We start from the raw sequence: 16,273 nt of genomic DNA, 5'->3' as shown, positions 1-16,273 counted from the left end.
AGGGGGTTGGGTGGTTGGTCGGGACGGAGGGGGGAGAGGGAAAGGAGGGAACGGAATCTGCCGTTACCCGAGCAACAGGCCCCGCCCGCCGGCTTGGGGCCGGGGGGCGGGAGGAGGACGTCAGCACGTCAGCCGGGGTTTTGCGTTTTGATTGACAGTTGCTATAGCGACCGGGTCGGTCCGTCGCCATTTTGTTGGTTGGTTTTTTTTTAAACCCTTTCGCTTCCCGCCCGAATAATAATAAAAAGCCCCATTGGAGTGAGGCGGGGGTGGCGGCGGCAACCGCGGCGGGGGTATCCGGGGAGACTGCTGCCGTCGCTGCTGCTGATCGCGGCCCAGGTCGGGCTCAGGGAGCGGACACCCCGAGCGGGGGGTGCGGGCGCCGCCGCCGCCGCTTCTGCTGCTGCTGTTCCTGCTGCTGCTGTTGGTGCCGCTGCCGCCGCCGGCGAGCGGGCGGGACCGGTGTGAGTGTGCGAGTGTGTGTGCGAGTGAGCGTGTGCGAGGGCGAGTGTGCGTGCGTGTGTGTGAGTGTGTGTGCGAGTGTCTGTCTGTCTGCGCGGGGACTCGGGGGCGGTCGGTTCGGGCTCTCCTGGCGGAGGAGCCGCCGCCGCCGCCGCCGCCGCCGCCGCCGCTCGGGCCCCGGCGCTTCTCGCTGCGCAGGTTCGGAGCGCGCGCCATTTTGTGAGATTTACAAAATCCTCCTCGGGAAGAAGCCGCCGGGAGCGGCCGCCACTCGGCGCCCGGCCTCGCCGCCGCCGCCCTCAGAGCCGGGCCGGGCTGCGCGGCCCCGCTGCCGGGACTCGGGGTCCGGGGACTGCGGTATTTGCCGGGGAGGGGGCTGTCGCCTCCCCGGCCCCGGGCGCCGCTGGAACCGCGAGCCGGAGAGAGACTGAGCAGGCTGCGGCGCGGCCAGGAGCCGGGAGCGCCGGGGGCGGAGAGAGGCGGCCGGGGCGGCGCTGGCTGCGGAGGCCGCGGCGGGAGCGCAGCGCGGGAGCCGGAGGCTGAGACTCACCGGAGGAAGCGGCGCGAGCGCCCCGCCATCGTCCCGGTGAGTGTCCGGCCCGGCCGAGGCCCCGCCCGGCCCAGCGCTCGGTTCCTCCGGCGGCCTGCAGCCGGGCCCGCGCCGAGGCCGGCCGGGCGGAGGGAGGGACCTGCCATTTTAGGAGGAGGCGCCGCCGGCCCGGGGCCGGCCGCCGGGGGAGGGAGCCCGAAGGCCCGGTCCCGGAGGAGAGGCGGGTGCGAGCGGAGGGAAAGTTGTGGAGGGTGGGAGCGGGGGCCGCGGCCTCCCGGGAGCCGGGGCCTGGGGGGCCGAAGAAAGCGCCAGATCTTCACTGGTCGCCCGAGCGAAGGGGTGGAGGTTGTCTTCTTCCTCCTCCTCCTCTTCCTCCTCATCCTCTTCCCCCAGCTCCTCCCTCGTCCCTCCTCTCGGTCCCCACCAGTGTGGGAACCGCCGGGGTTCTTCACAAGGACAATGCACGGGTTAAGAAAATGGGGCTGGCTGCCGGGTAGGCGAGGACAGCAGGGCCAGGCTGGGCGCAGGCGAAGGTCGGAAGCCCGCTCCCGCGGCGGCCCTTTGGGGTCGGCGCTGGAGCGAGGGGGACTCGGTGTGCTCTGAAGTTGGGCGGGGAGTGCAAGGCATTCCGGCCACTCGAGATGAAGAGATGACCTCCTTAGCAGCCGCAGGAGTTGGTGGTTGAGGAGACGTGAATTAGAATTGATACCTGTGCATTGCAACAAAACTTCACGAGTCTATTTATAGGCACAAACCCACTCTCGCTTCGGAGCCTCCAAAGCTGCTGAATATCTCAACACTTAGCGAAAGGCTCCTCCCTAGTCTGAAATAGTTAAAAATGGTGAAATTAGTGAGTCAGGAACTCGGACTACTTGTCTGTGCCTTTCGCCCAACCCTAGGTTATATGAATCCTGTGATCTAGGTGCAGCACTTGAATGCCAGCACCATTTGGTTCTTGAATTCCGACCAAATTGTCAGAAAATATGTCTTTTGACATTGTTTTCAAACTCACTTAAAGATCGAGACGAATAGTGCCAGGCACTATTCTCAGGGCTTTATGTGTGTTGACCTGCTTACCCTACCAGTAGGAACTCTTACCCATTTTACAGAAGAGAAAACCGAGAGGAGCATTGACTGGTCTAAGGTCTTACATCTTGGAGCCAGGAGTCTGTAGCCAGCCTGGGCTCTTGAACACTAGGTTATAACTCATTATTATAAGTACTGGCAAATTTTGCAGCTATTTGTGTGTAATGACTCAGGGTTCTAACTGAGGGATTGTGTCCACGTGTAGTTGTTAGTTTGGAATTACCTTTTTGGTTGCAGAAGTGGACAGGAAAGGTTGAGAAAGTTTTCAGTCGTTTTTTTCCCCAAAGGAAACCATGTAGCCAGTTTTTAATATAAGGAATTAAAAAATATTCTGTGGTGTGTTTTGTTCTTCACACTTAATTTCGATTATAGGCATCCTTTAAGTATTGATGAGTCATAAAAAAAGTTTTGTGTGTATTTTTAGTCATTTTTTTCTTTGAGTACTAATGACCCTTTATACTTTACATATCCAAAGTGTTTAGGAATGAATATCTTTAGTACTTGGATTTTGGGAAATTTAATGGAATTACCTTTACCTTTTTTTTTCTTAAATTTCTCATACCTTGATCAGTTACTTTAGGAGAATATTATTTTCAGATAGACTTTTACAAGTATGAGACTAGAACTAAAATTTCATATGCTAAGGTTTTAAACTGAAGATTGTTTCAAAGAAACATCGGTTAAGAAGAAAAAGCTTACTTAGTTATAGTTAAGATTTTTAATGTAACTTAAACTACCCCAGTACTTCCGGAGGATTTGCCTTGGCATAGCAGTGGTGTTTATGGTAGCTGTCCAAATTTATTTAGACTTCAAACCTTGCCAGAAAGTTAAGCACTCCTCCTGTCAGTGTCTACACCGAGTTTTGTAAAACTGGGTATAAAAAGTTCATTTTTATCTCAAGAGAGGCATAAACTCAGAAATTAATTATTACAGGAGAAGGGGTCACTCCTTGTGTTTGTAAAGGTCAAGGCGCACTGCTTTATAGCTGATGGATGTTGAAAGAGATTTTAGATTTCAAGAAATAGACTTGAATGAATGAATGGTAATTGTAGGTAGGAGTGGGGAAGGTATTAAATCATCTAGTGAGATATTTGTTATTGTTAGCAATTTGAAATTTAGATATAAGAGCATTTGTTAAACATTTTAGAGACATTTTGGTGGGACTTACTGGAAACAAACACAAAATTACTATGTGCTAGGAGTTTAAAAATAAGTCCAATTTTTTAGAAGCACTATTATTTAAGATAAATGAAAATATTCCATTTTAGTGCAATGTCTTGTTAGGGAATGTGGATAGTATAAAAGACCATTGGTTAAAAATTTTTTTCCCTGTAGAATATTGTCTGATATCTGCTTTTTAGTTGTATTTATGGAGATACTGGTTTATGACTTAAAGCTTTGGGGTGGGGTGGTAAGTGCAACAAGATATTTAGAAAATTTACAGAGGTAAAGATATTTAAATAAAGTGCAATGAATGTTTGCAAAAGCAAAATTCAAGGTAACGTTATAAACATGATATACTATGACCTCTGGCATGCATTTTGTTTTGTAACTACACCAAATGTTAATTTGTATTGAATCTTGTTTATTACTTGAAAACAATTTGAAAAGAAATAGTTTAGAAATTTAGACTGCCCAGAGGTGTTTTCACGTGCATGTTTATGGTTAGCAAATAATCTAGTTACAGGAAGAAAATTCCGATAGAAGTAACTCTATTATGGGTGAGAATGGAATTGCCTTATATAGGACATTAAAAACAAGACTAATGGAAGAAGCAGCTTAATTTGTGACTTTCTTGGTATTTGTGATTAGGCGTGTGTCAATTTGTCTTTGCTTTGGCTTTAACTTCTTACTGCAAAGAACTTTCATGTTTCCTACATACACAGACACACAAAGCAATTTCTCCTCTACCCCCCTCCCCCAAGAAAACATTTTAGTATCCAAACCCAGCAAAACCCCAAAATTTCCCGAAAGTCTTTATCAAGAACTTGGTTCTTCATTCCCAGAACTTTATTAGTCATTTTGTTGTATTCTTAAGCAGTAGTTTAAACTGCGCTGCTAATCTTTATTCTCTTTTGAAGAGTGTTTTGGTGGTTTTACCTCTGATATTGCTTGTCTATTTTTGATTTAGAAGTAAAGATACTACTTGAAACTATCAGACATGGTCACCTGAAACTTGATACTAACAGTTTGCTCTGTCAAAATGAATTGTGTGACTGGTATAATAGTACCTTATGTATACCTAGTGGTTATGCCTTTTAAAAGACTTCTTACCATATGTTATCTTGACTTTTGGACAGTTTTTTTTTTATGGTTAGAGAAGTTGTGGTACTTCATAACCCAAAGCTTGCTCAATTTTGAATTAAAAATTTTGGGGAGTTAAAATTGGTATTTAATTACTTGGAAAAATTGTCAAATTATTTTAAATTACCTAAAATTTTTCCTCATTTGCTGCCAGGTGAAAAACTCTTTTGAAATCTTGCATTATGTCAATGCTGTAATGTTATGCTAGGGTTGTAAACTTTTACCATTGGGTGCTTGAAAGTGAAATGTAGACTTCACATGACTGAAATAATAATTTAAGGTTTATATTGGGTAATTGAAGACGAATCTTGCTTGTTAGTGGCTATAAATAACCTTAGTTTCTTTTATTTATTTATTTATTTTGGTATCTGAAAACAAAATGACTTGGGAATATTGCATTGTATAAACCAGCTAAAGTTTTTAAAAAGTTATGCTTTTGCTTTGAAATCCTACTTCCATAGTTCTATAATGAGTTAAAATTCGTTATTGGGGATAATCCCTTACATAGAACATCTAAAATGATGTGGTTCCTCATAGGCATACATTTGCTAATATAGAACCATTTTGGCTTGTTGACATTTGGTTTTTCTGCCAGAGCTGTGTATCTTCTCTTCTAGAAAGTGATTTAAAATTTTTAAAAGTTTGCATCACTGTTAAAACTAAGTTTTGACAAACATACTTTTTGTTTGAGTGACATGTGCTCATATCTGATATACAGCTAGTAATGGTTTAAAATATGTCTTTATTCTTTTTAATGAATTGTTATGAATTTTATCTCCTCATAGTTGAAATGTTTAAACTGATCTTTTGGGGGTGCCTAGTGAACCAGTTTAGTATGAAATGAAACTGCTTTGCATCATCAACTCTTTTAAATAGCACTCCTGGTCGTTAAATAACCCCCTAATTTTTGTAAGCATACAAAATTTCCAGTGACAAGAATTGATTTTATTTTTAAAATTTATGGACATTTATGGTTAAGGTTTGAATCTTGGCATGTGTTTGGGTCAAAAAATGCTCAAACTGTGACATCTATCCAAAATCTGCTTGGTACCTAGTTGTAGATGGCAATTGAGGCAGCATAATGCTGCGCAAAGATTACCTGCCTGTGAGACAGAGAGGGGAGGCTCCCAAGTCGGGTAAATATGGAGTCTCACAGGTTCTGCTGACAATGTGACTTTAGGCACAGTGGTTTCACTGTATCAGTTTCCTCATCTATAAAATGGGGTTGGTCATACTTAGCATAGGATCCTTGTGAAGATTGAGGTAATGCATGTAAATTTCTTCATGGCCTTCTTTCTCCCCTTTCCCTCCCTTCCTCTTCTTCATTCATGCTCAGCCTGTGGGCTCAGCATAAACATTACTTCTTCAGAAAGGTCTTCCCCAAACCCCAGTCCAGGTGAGATTTCTTGGCCAAGTAAGATTCTCTGCTTTTCTTTCACAACCCTTATTGCAAATAGCTATATTTATTCGTATATATTCATGTATGTAATTATTCATTTAATGTCTGTCTGTTTCACTCCGTTAGATTATAAGGTTCATTTGGACAGGAATAAGTCTTTTTTAGAAAAAAATTTCTTATAAAAATATAAGTCTTGCTTCTCAGGCTTGATCATAGTGCATTGCAGCCTCAAACTTCTGGACTCAAGCAATCCTCCTGCCTCAGCCTCCCAAATTGATGGGACTATAGGCACGTGCTGCCCATTGTGCCTTGCTCGGGAGTAAGTCTTTCTTGATAATGACTGTAATAACTCCAGCATGTAGCAGGTCTTGTTATATGTGTATGTACATTGAATGGTGGAATGAGGAACCTGTATGCTGAATCCTGCCTTAGTACCAGTCCTTAGCTTTGTAATCTTGGGCAAAACAGTGTCTCCTCTCGTCAGTGTCCTGTATGCCAAATGTAGACAGCACCACCTACCCTGCCCAGGATTTCGAGAATATGAAATGAGATACTATAATGAGGTGCTTTGTCAGAGTGTAAAATGCCATGTAGATATAAGATCGTGCAGTAGCATTAATCTCTGTAGTGGGGTTATCCAATAGGAAGCTTTATTGTGACTTAAAGTAAGAATAATTCTTACTTTAGGAATTTTAGGCTGGGCATGGTGGGTGGCCTGTGCCTGTAGTCCTCGCTACTTCGGAGGCCAAGGCAGGAGGATCACTTGAGCCCAGGAATTGAGGTTGTAGTGTGCTATGATAGTACCGCTGCACTCCAGTCTGGGCGACAGAGACCCTGTGTCTGAAATAAAGCAAAACAAAACAGAGTTTTACCTTTGTTGAGTTGGTAGGTAACTATTATTTAATAATTATTGTAAATTTAAACTTTCCATATGTATTAGTTAGAATGTAGATTGGTCCTGTGTGTGACTAAGTACAGTGGCTTAAATGAGAAGTTTATTTTTCCTTCATAAAACAGTATAAGTAATCTAAGGCTGGTATGGTAGCTCCATGATATGAGGGATCTTGGTTCCTCTGTCTTGTTGCTTTTCTGTGCTTAAGGAGATACCGTTTTCTTTATAGTACAAAGCAGCAACCCACCACATCCACCATCCAGGAACAGGGTGTGGGGAAGGCACATCCCTTCTCTTTAAAGACAAACCCAGAAGTTACATACATGGCTTCTGTTCACGCTCTGTTGCTCAGAACTTAGTCATGTGGCCATATTTAGATGCAAAGAAGGGTGGGATATGTAGTCTTTGGTAAGATAGATCTTTGGCTGAAAATCTATGTCTACTGAAGGAGAGAATGAGGGATAATTAAACATTGCCTGTCACACTTTTAAATGCTTTGGAAGAAACTTCCAGAAATAAACTTTGAAAAGATAACTTATTGCACTGGTTAATAAGTTTTACTTTCTGTATTTGCTCATTAATCTTTTGAACTATGGTATACAAATTCAAATAGATTATCACTTATGCAATATATACTTATATGGTCAAGTTAGAAAAATGTAGCTATGCTTTTAGTAGTTAAGGGATATTGGATTTAATAGCATATTATTTTACTGACACTGTATTTTCTGATAGAAACATTCTTGATTGCTGTGATTATAATATGTAAATAACATTTGGAGTCTAAGCTTTTAGATTTGGTTTTAATAGTCTTACTGGACCTTACTGTATGTATTCCTGCTCACATCCTCGGCAAATAGTGCTGGAATAACACTTGGCATCTTGTCAGGATTCCATTAAATGTTTGAGTCACTGAATGTTGCAAGAAGGATGATAGCAGTGATGTTTATTTTATTTATTTTGGGGGGCAAGGTCTCTCTTTTCGCTGGGCTAGAGTGCAGGGGTCATCGTAGCTCACTGCAATCTCAAATTCCTGGGCTCATGTGATCCTCCTGAGTAGCTGAGACTATAGGAGTGAACTACCACACCTAGTTAATTTTTCTTATTTTTTGTAGAGATGGGGTCTCATTATTGTCCAAGCTGGTCTCAAATTCCTGGGCTCAAGCAGTCCTTCCATCTTGGCCTCCCAAAGTGCTAGAATTATAGGCATGAACCACTGCACCTGGCCTAAGAATGATGTTTAAAGATACATGTATATCTGTCCAGTCTTTTCTTTACTTTCTATGTGTTTGGGCCGGGCGCCATGGCTCACGCCTGTAATCCTAGCACTCTGGGAGGCCGAGGCAGGTGGATCGTTTGAGCTCAGGAGTTCAAGACTAGCCTGAGCAAGAGTGAGACCGTGTCTCTACTAAAAATAGAAACAAATTATATGGACAACTAAAAATATATAGAAAAAATGAACTGGGCATGGTGGCATGTGCCTGTAGTCCCAGCTACTCAGGAGGCTGAGGCAGGAGGATTGCTTGAGCCCAGGAGTTTGAGGTTGCTGTGAGCTAGGCTGATGCCACGGCACTCTAGCCAGGGCAACAGAGTGAGACTCTGTCTCAAAAAAAAAAAAAAAGAAAAAAAGAAAAAAATTCTATGTGTTTGAAAAAAGAGGAAGCTCTACGAGTGTTATTAGATCTAGTAGGGATTTGGGAAAACTAATGGTTCTCAAACAGTCTTCTAGAGCAGCAGTCCCCAACCTTTTTGGCACAAGGACTGGTTTCTCATGGAAGATAATTTTTCCCTGGGGGTTGCCGGTGGTGGAGGGGTTTGAGACGGAGCTCAGGCAGTGATGGGAACGATGGGGAACAGCTGTAAATACAGATGATGCTTTGCTGGCTTCTCTGACTGTCACCTCTTGCCAGTTCCTAAGTTTCATGGAAGACAGTTTTTTCCGGGAAGGGGATGTGGGTGTGGAGCTCAGGCTGTAATGTGTGCCTGATTCCTAACAGGCTGTGTATAGGGGGTTAGGGACCACAGTTCTAGATAACTTATATTGTAGGATTCTCAGACTTCTCTTTCTGTAGGTTTGGAGTGATGCTCTGGAATCTACTTTCTTAGTAAGGACCCTAGGTAATCCTGGTGGAGTAGAAATATTTTGAGAAACACTGATATAATTCTTTTCTCACATATTAGAGAAGGAAATGGATGCAAAGAAGCTAAGAATAAGCCTCAGAATAAGCAGGCCTGGGACTAGCATTATTTTTTCTGACTCCTGGTTTTTTGTTCTTTCTGCAGATGAAGGGACATCCCTAAGACATCCCAATGTATCTTTTTATATGTGAGCTCATTTCTAGTAAATGGTTGGCTCAGTTGTACTTTTAGTCATGTAGAAAAATAATCAGTCAAATCAATATTTAAAGGTGAGAAGTTGAAGCTTTTAAGTAAGATATTGTTAATATCATTGCTACAGTGGGCAGTGTATATACAGCATTATGATAGATGGCTGTAGGAAGCAACTTACTTAGCATGATTAGAAGGAACAAAGGTAGGTCTTGTCCCAAGATTACTACTTTCCTTTTCATCTGGTTGCTTGCGGTTTTCCATGTTGGAATTCATTCCATTAGTTTAAGGTAAGATTTGTATTTCCGAAGTTAACACTTTATTTTTATCAATTAGCTGTCATTCATTTTAAATATCAAGAGATTAACATCTGCACTAACCTTTTTGGAAAGGAGTGTGTTCTTTCTTGAGGAAGATGAAGGCTGTTTGAGAAATGTCAGCTTGTGGTGTTTAGTCATGCCAAGGTTCATGTGAGGATTCTCTGGTGGCTAGAGATTGGTTGCATTAGCCTGCCTCTTGATGGCTTCTAGTCACTGAGAGTTGGTAATGACACTGGATAATTCTGCCTAGGACCTACTTTTTTCTTATTTTATCGCTTGTTTATGGGCTCCTATTTGAACAGTCTTATAGCATATCAAGCATGTAAGGCACAGTTCTGATCACCTAGGAAATTCTAGTTTTTAAAGATCAACAAGTAGTATGTATTCATAGTTTTAAAAAATCAAGCCCTGTGGAATGGTGTGTCAATCATCTCCCCACTTCCTATGCTCCATAGGTAGTAACTATTCAGTTTTTCCTACCAGAAATGTCCTATACTTATACACACACAATTATATGTTATACATTTAATATGTATTATATTACAAAAGTATATGATTCCATTGTTTTTAAGTGAATAGACATTAGGGTGTGTGTATGTACATAGTGTCTATGTATGCTCTTAAAACCAAAACCAAATGGGATCATACTAAACACACATTTTGCAACTTCAGCTCTTTTTTTTTTTTTTTTTTGAGACAGAGTCTCACTCTGTTGCCCAGGCTAGAGTGAGTGCCGTGGCGTTAGCCTAGCTCACAGCAACCTCAAACACCTGAGCTCAAGGGATCCTCCTGTCTCAGCCTCCCGAGTAGCTGGGACTACAGGCATGCACCACCATGCCCGGCTAATTTTTTCTATATATATTTTTAACTGTCCATATAATTTCTTTCTATTTTTAGTAGAGATGGGGTCTCACTCTTGCTCAGGCTGGTCTGGAACTCCTGAGCTCAAACGATCCGCCCACCTCGGCCTCCCAGAGTGCTAGGATTACAGGCGTGAGCCACCGCGCCCGGCCCAACTTCAGCTCTTTACTTGGTATCTCATATCAGCTGATAGAGCTTCTTTGTTGTTTTTAATGGTTGGGAAATATTCCACTTTATGGATGCACTTCAGTTTATTTAGTTAGTCCCCATTGAAAGGCTTTTAAATTCATATTTTGCTCTTTTAAACAATGCTGCAATGCATTTCTTTGTACATATAATTGTGTTCTGTGAGAGCATTGGCCATAGATATGTATTCACGAGGAAAATTGCTGGTTTGCCAGGTATATGCACACTGTAATACGTATTGCCAAATTATCTTCCAAAAAGTAGCACCAAATTATACTTTCACCAGGAATATCTGAGAATGCATAGTTTCCCAAATCTCACCAACACTGGTGTTAATCAAAGTTTTAAATCTTTGTCAATTTATCCAATCAGTGGTGTCCAGCAAAAAAAAAAAAAAAAGTCAATTTAATAGGTGAATAATTATGTCTACTTTGGATTTGCATTACTTTAATTATGACTGAGTTTGAACGTCTTAATTGGTGTTTTTTAATTTTAGCTTTTTATTTTAAATAACAAAATATTCTTTGTCAAATATATGCTGTAGTTAAAGTATTTTCTGATTTTCTTTTATTTTTTTACTCTGTTGAATGAATAACTGATGTTTTGATAAGTTGTAAATGCCTACAGAAAAGGGGACTCTTGTTCCTCTTCGGCTGAGGAAACATTTGCGTGTCCTCTATATAAGATATGTGAGTGATGATGGTGGAAGCTTTTGACTACAGAAGTGAATAAAATTTGATTATCTCTGCTTTTAGTGTTGAGATAGATGTGTGTATATAAGAAAAATTAACACAGCTAAGGGTGTGGCTGCTAACAGTTACAGATACTGCCATGTGAAGAACCAGAAGAGCACAGGGAAGTAAGACAGTTCTGGGGATTTGAACATGCAGTTGGGGAGGAGGAGATGGGACTGGATCTTGAACTTGAAGAAGGGATAAGCTTTTTATGGTGGAACCTGAGGACCTGACAGTCCACTGGAGGGAGTCATGTGGGCAACCAGTGGTGGTGGGAGAAATGAAGTGACTTTGGAGAGTGACAGAGTCACGTGCCTGGAGAGCATGGGTGTGTCTGTGTATGTGTCTCTGTGTGTGTGTGTGTGTGTGTGTGTGTGTGTGAGAGAGAGAGAGAGAGAGACATGCGCGCACACGCACTTGAGCAAGAGCACACCGCACTTGCTATGCTCCAGGGGGGATGGGGACAATTGTAATAGCAATGAGAGTCATGAGTGTTAAATATTATAAGGAATTTGAATTTGAGGTGATCGAAAGTTTTTCTGTGGATTAGAGAAAGATGACACTGTAAGAAGGAGTGTTTTGAAAGCAGGACACATTCATTGTATGGACACCTAATGGGAATTAGAAGAGGTGAAAATTAGAAAACAGATGGGAAAACCTTAAAAAAAATTTTAATTATACTTTAATTTTCAGCAGAACAAAGTGAGTATTTCTGAATTCAAAGAGCAAAGTGGCCAGGTTTTTCTGAGAGAAAAAGAAGAGAATTAAACTTTGTTGGCAGTACAGTAAAAGAGGTTCTAGGAGTGCAATGACTGGTGATTGGTTTAGTGGGACAGTGGAGAATATGTCCTACTGAGAGGACCTGAAGGAGCTGTTGAAGAACTGAAGATAGAATTATTCTTGTAGTTCAGACTGTCCATTAGGAACAGGTGGAAATAATTTGCAGCACCATAAAGGGTGAGCTAAAAAATGGGGCAGTGGGGGAAGGCAATGTTCAAAGCTGTGAATCTGGAAGGGAAAAGATTGTATCATAATTCATGGTTTGGAAAATAGAGAGTAGGTGAGTATGTGAGCAATTTATCTTACAGGGTGATAAAACTATTTATTGAGTACCTGCTAGTGCCCAACATGGAACTAGGGCCTGGGAATCAGTGCTGAAACAAAGGCTTCCCCTGTCTTTGCCATCATGGAAGTTATGTTCTGTAAGGGGGAGTCTTTAAGCCTCTTGAGTAGGCTTGAGGACTCAGTCTAGAATAGACATGAATTAAATTTTCATTAAAGGGAACATAGAGTCTATGAAATTGAATAATTTTTGGTGTTGCTTTTTGAAGGTCAAAAAATTTTTGTCTCGTTTTAGAGCACTTTTGACAGTTCTATGGTATAAAAGATTGTTCTGTAAAAGTTTTTCAAAACAGCAGTCGTAAGAAAACTAATAGGATCTCATTTTACAATTTAATTTTTTTCATTTCCTTATTATGGTTCTATACTACAGTTGATAACAACAGTAAAGTAGGTACATTTACCTAGGAATTGGCCTGAAGGCCTACAGTTACTCAGCAATATGAGAGTGAGCTATGCAGAGGGAAAACATTGAAGACAGGAGTCTTAGGATACATGGGATACAGTTTGGAGGAAGGCTGTTTGCTGAATGAGACAAAGATATGGATACATAAGGATGTTGGCATATAAGAAAAGTTAAGGAATAAGGAAAGTTTACTGGAGTTGGCAGAAACGGAAGAGAGATTTGAGCAAACAGATGAAAAGGAATTCTCTGTCCTTCAAGAAAAACCTTTTTAATGACTTACTATGACTTTTAGGGTAAAGACCAAAGTAGTCACAGGACCTGTAAGCTGCCCTGCACTTGAATAATCTGGCCCCAGCTTGCTTAGCATTTCATCTCACAGAGCTGTACTAGCTCTTGGTCTTTCCGTATGCTGCTTCCTTGACCTGGGATTATTGCCTCTTTCTTTTGGTTAACCTCTTTTCCTCCTTCAAATTCATCTTGGATACCAATTTGTCAGGGAAGTTTCCCCCATCCCCCGTCGGCTTTTCATTTCAAAAAAGCCATGTCTCCTTGTACTCCTCCTTTATAATGCTTATCAGAGTTGGTGAATTTTTTAGTGCTTATTTGACTAATGCCCTCCAGAGATCAGGTGCAGTAGCGTTTTGCTCCCTCTTACAGTCCAGGGGTTGGCAGGGTTCTTGGCACATAGTAAGCACTAAATAAACATTTGTTGAATGAATCAATGAACTACATGTTTTGATCTTTACTAATTGGTCTCAAGGACCAGAGAACTACAGCAAAGGGATGTTTGCCCATTCGGAGTAAGAGCTGAACAGGGAATATGGGAGCCTTGAAGAAAAAGGAAAAGGTGAGGTTTTTTTAAAAAGATATGATTAGGAAGCTCTATGTAGTTAAGAAAAAGAGAAATTATTTATTTGCAGATTAACTCAGCAAATGCATATGAAATGCCTCCTATGTATAGGGAGCTAGATATTGGAAATGTGGAGTAGAAAGATTCTGCCGTCTATATTAAACGAAAACATAAATTTTAGCAGTTTATTGAAATGGGTACAGTCCTTAGTGGTCATTTGGAGCAGTTTTAAATTGTGGAGAGGAATCAGCCTAGATATTCTTTACCATTCCTAGCCAACATAATGAAGTTCATTTAACAATGATAGCTGGAATGTAGATCCAGCATTTGTAGTCGCTGTCAGATGCACAGTTAAAATAAGCTCTAGCTTTGATTTTATTTAAAAAGTGACCGAAAAGTTAAGAGGTGGTTTGTTTGGATGCTTTTTGGCTTTAACTTCTTCAAGTTTGGACAGCAGAACAAGAAGAATTGATGAAGGAATGTTCATTGTATGGACAGGTTTTCAAAAGAATGAGTCTTGTAGTTAGAAAATTTTTGAAGCTGTTGATCTTGTCAGGTGAATGAGCTTTTTAAAAGCTTGTAAGGGGTTTGTTCCAGTGTAGATTTACAGCCCTTTTTGGTGACTAGTTTCCATAGTAAATACTTGGAAAAGCAAATGTTCAGATAATTTGTTGAAGGTCTCCTCTCTGTGCCTGGTCCTATGCCAAGCGCTTGGGATATAGTGAATCAAATGGATGAATGTGGTCCCTGCCCTCATGAAGCTTTTCAATGCAGTCAGAGCTCACTGGAGAGAAATAAAAAGGTAAACCTGGCTTTTGGCTTGGGTGAGGGGGATTTATTTATTTATTTAGTCTTGAACTCAGTTTTGGTGGCAACATTTTAGGCTGCTATAAGCTACTTGTTGCTTTATCTCCAGTAACATGGGGGTGGGTGGGATAGCTAATATCAAAATAATTCATTATTAGTTATTTTAATATTGTCAGCAACCCTACAAGATAATTGGTATTATCCCTATTTTATAAGTTAGAAAACTAAGATGCAGGGAAGTAAATTTGTTTTAGGTTAATCATAGTAGAATTGCATATGCTAACTCCAGATAATAAAAAGCCCAGTGAACACTTAAGTGCCCTAAAGTTAAACATTTAGAGAGAAAAGAAACATAGTTTCTGTAACTCATTATTTGAAGAAATTGATAAAAGTTTTGGCATGCTAGGACTGATGCCTTTTGCCACTGGTTCATTAGTCTTTTGGATGATAAACAAGAAAATCTAACACCTGTGTTTGGGGACTTCCTTACCTTAGGAGTCTTGATGGGAGAGATCTCTTTCCATTATGAAATCCTATTGCTCACTTTCCCTGCCTCTTTTGCAGTTAGGGTGCAGTCATGTGACCTGAGGCCTCCATTCCTGCCTGTGCCTGATTACCCTCAGAAGCCAGTGATTTGCAGAAGCAGGCACTTTGTAGAATCTGTGTTCTGTAGTGCAAGGGGGCGGGTGTGTCACAGCTGTCTGTTTTCCAGAGGCACCAGTCATAGAGATTCCAGCTGTAACACTTAGTTCCTGGTGTTATCAATACAAGTTTCAGTGACCGAATCTTGTGTTGTCTTCACTGGACCAGATCTGTGGTTTGAATTTTGGGTGTTCTTGACTATGTAGCATTCCAGCCTGGCCCTTCTGGGGTTTTCTGTGAGTTGCCTACAATACTTTAGTAACTTTCTTTCAGCTTAAACAAAGCCAAACCAGAGCTAGTTTCTTTTGTGTGCAACTAAGAACCTTTGCTTGGATAATGCTAATTAAGATAATAGACAATTCTAAGGAACTCTTCATGGTCAGGCTTACCTGCATCTAGATTAGAATTTATTATACTAATGACAAGAGTGCCCAGTATATATTGAGTGAAATACTTGTGAAACTATTTTTTGATCTAATTAACTTGCCAAATTTGAGTACCTGTTCTTGGTCAGGGTATGTTCTAGGTGTTAGGGATGCAGAAGTGACAAGACAGACAAGATCTGTGCACTCACAGAGCTGGACAGAACACAGGGAATAACTTTTCAGATATTGCATAATAAGTAGCACAGGACTGTGATCCCTGACAGATGGGAACCAAATGAGTGAGCCCCATGATGGCCCAGCGTTCTTCTTGGAGGCACTTTTCAGACCTCAGTGAAGGAGAGGGGTCCTAAATAGAGCTATGTGGCCTCACTGAGTTGAGGAAACAAAGATTGGAGCTAAGGAAGACCAAAGTGGACCTAATTTGAGGAGCAGAGTTCTGGAAAGGAGGGAGCTATGGCAGAGAAAGAGTTCTATACATCTGCTTAGTGGTCACCTTAAATGTTTGACTGCATACCAATGTGTACATGTATAAGGTGCAGTTTTATAAAGGAACAGTTTCTCGGGAAGCTGTAAGCAGATCAGTTCTTAGAGTTACACAAGGCTGAGAATTATTTGAGTACCTTACAGCCAGAATGGAAAGATTTCATTAAATGCAGGGTTTTTTGAGACCCCAAAAAGGTCATGTCCTAATAGTGGGGCTAAACCAGTCCTCAGGTAAAGGCTGCTCTAGCTATGTCTGAAAAAAGCTTTTGAAAGCAAGGCTTGGAAGGAGCAAACTAATCTGAAAGTAATGCAATTGCTTGCCATTACATTGTCTAACCCTCTTTGAAGAAATATAATGGATCCCAACACTAACAATGTAAAATGTACAGGGTCCAGTCAAAAATTAGTACTAAATATGTAAAGAAGCAGGTCAGCATGACTCATAATTAGGAGATCAG

General features: G+C 41.4%; 1 protein-coding gene across 2 annotated transcripts in view; it reads left to right on the top strand.

Moving 5' to 3' along the window:
• The first annotated feature begins 985 nt into the window (after window positions 1-985).
• Window positions 986-16,273, top strand: part of DYRK1A (dual specificity tyrosine phosphorylation regulated kinase 1A) — a 137,012-nt gene continuing 121,724 nt past the window's right edge. For both annotated transcript variants that reach the window (XM_069474951.1, XM_069474950.1), the window contains exon 1: window positions 986-1,048. The gene's annotated coding sequence lies outside the window, so the exon portion shown is untranslated. The remainder of the gene's footprint in view (window positions 1,049-16,273) is intronic.

The sequence above is a fragment of the Eulemur rufifrons genome, chromosome 7 (genome assembly GCF_041146395.1).
Source record: "Eulemur rufifrons isolate Redbay chromosome 7, OSU_ERuf_1, whole genome shotgun sequence".
Taxonomy (NCBI): domain Eukaryota; kingdom Metazoa; phylum Chordata; class Mammalia; order Primates; family Lemuridae; genus Eulemur; species Eulemur rufifrons.
Note: the sequence above shows the minus strand (reverse complement) of the source record. Positions and strands in the feature narration are given on the sequence as shown.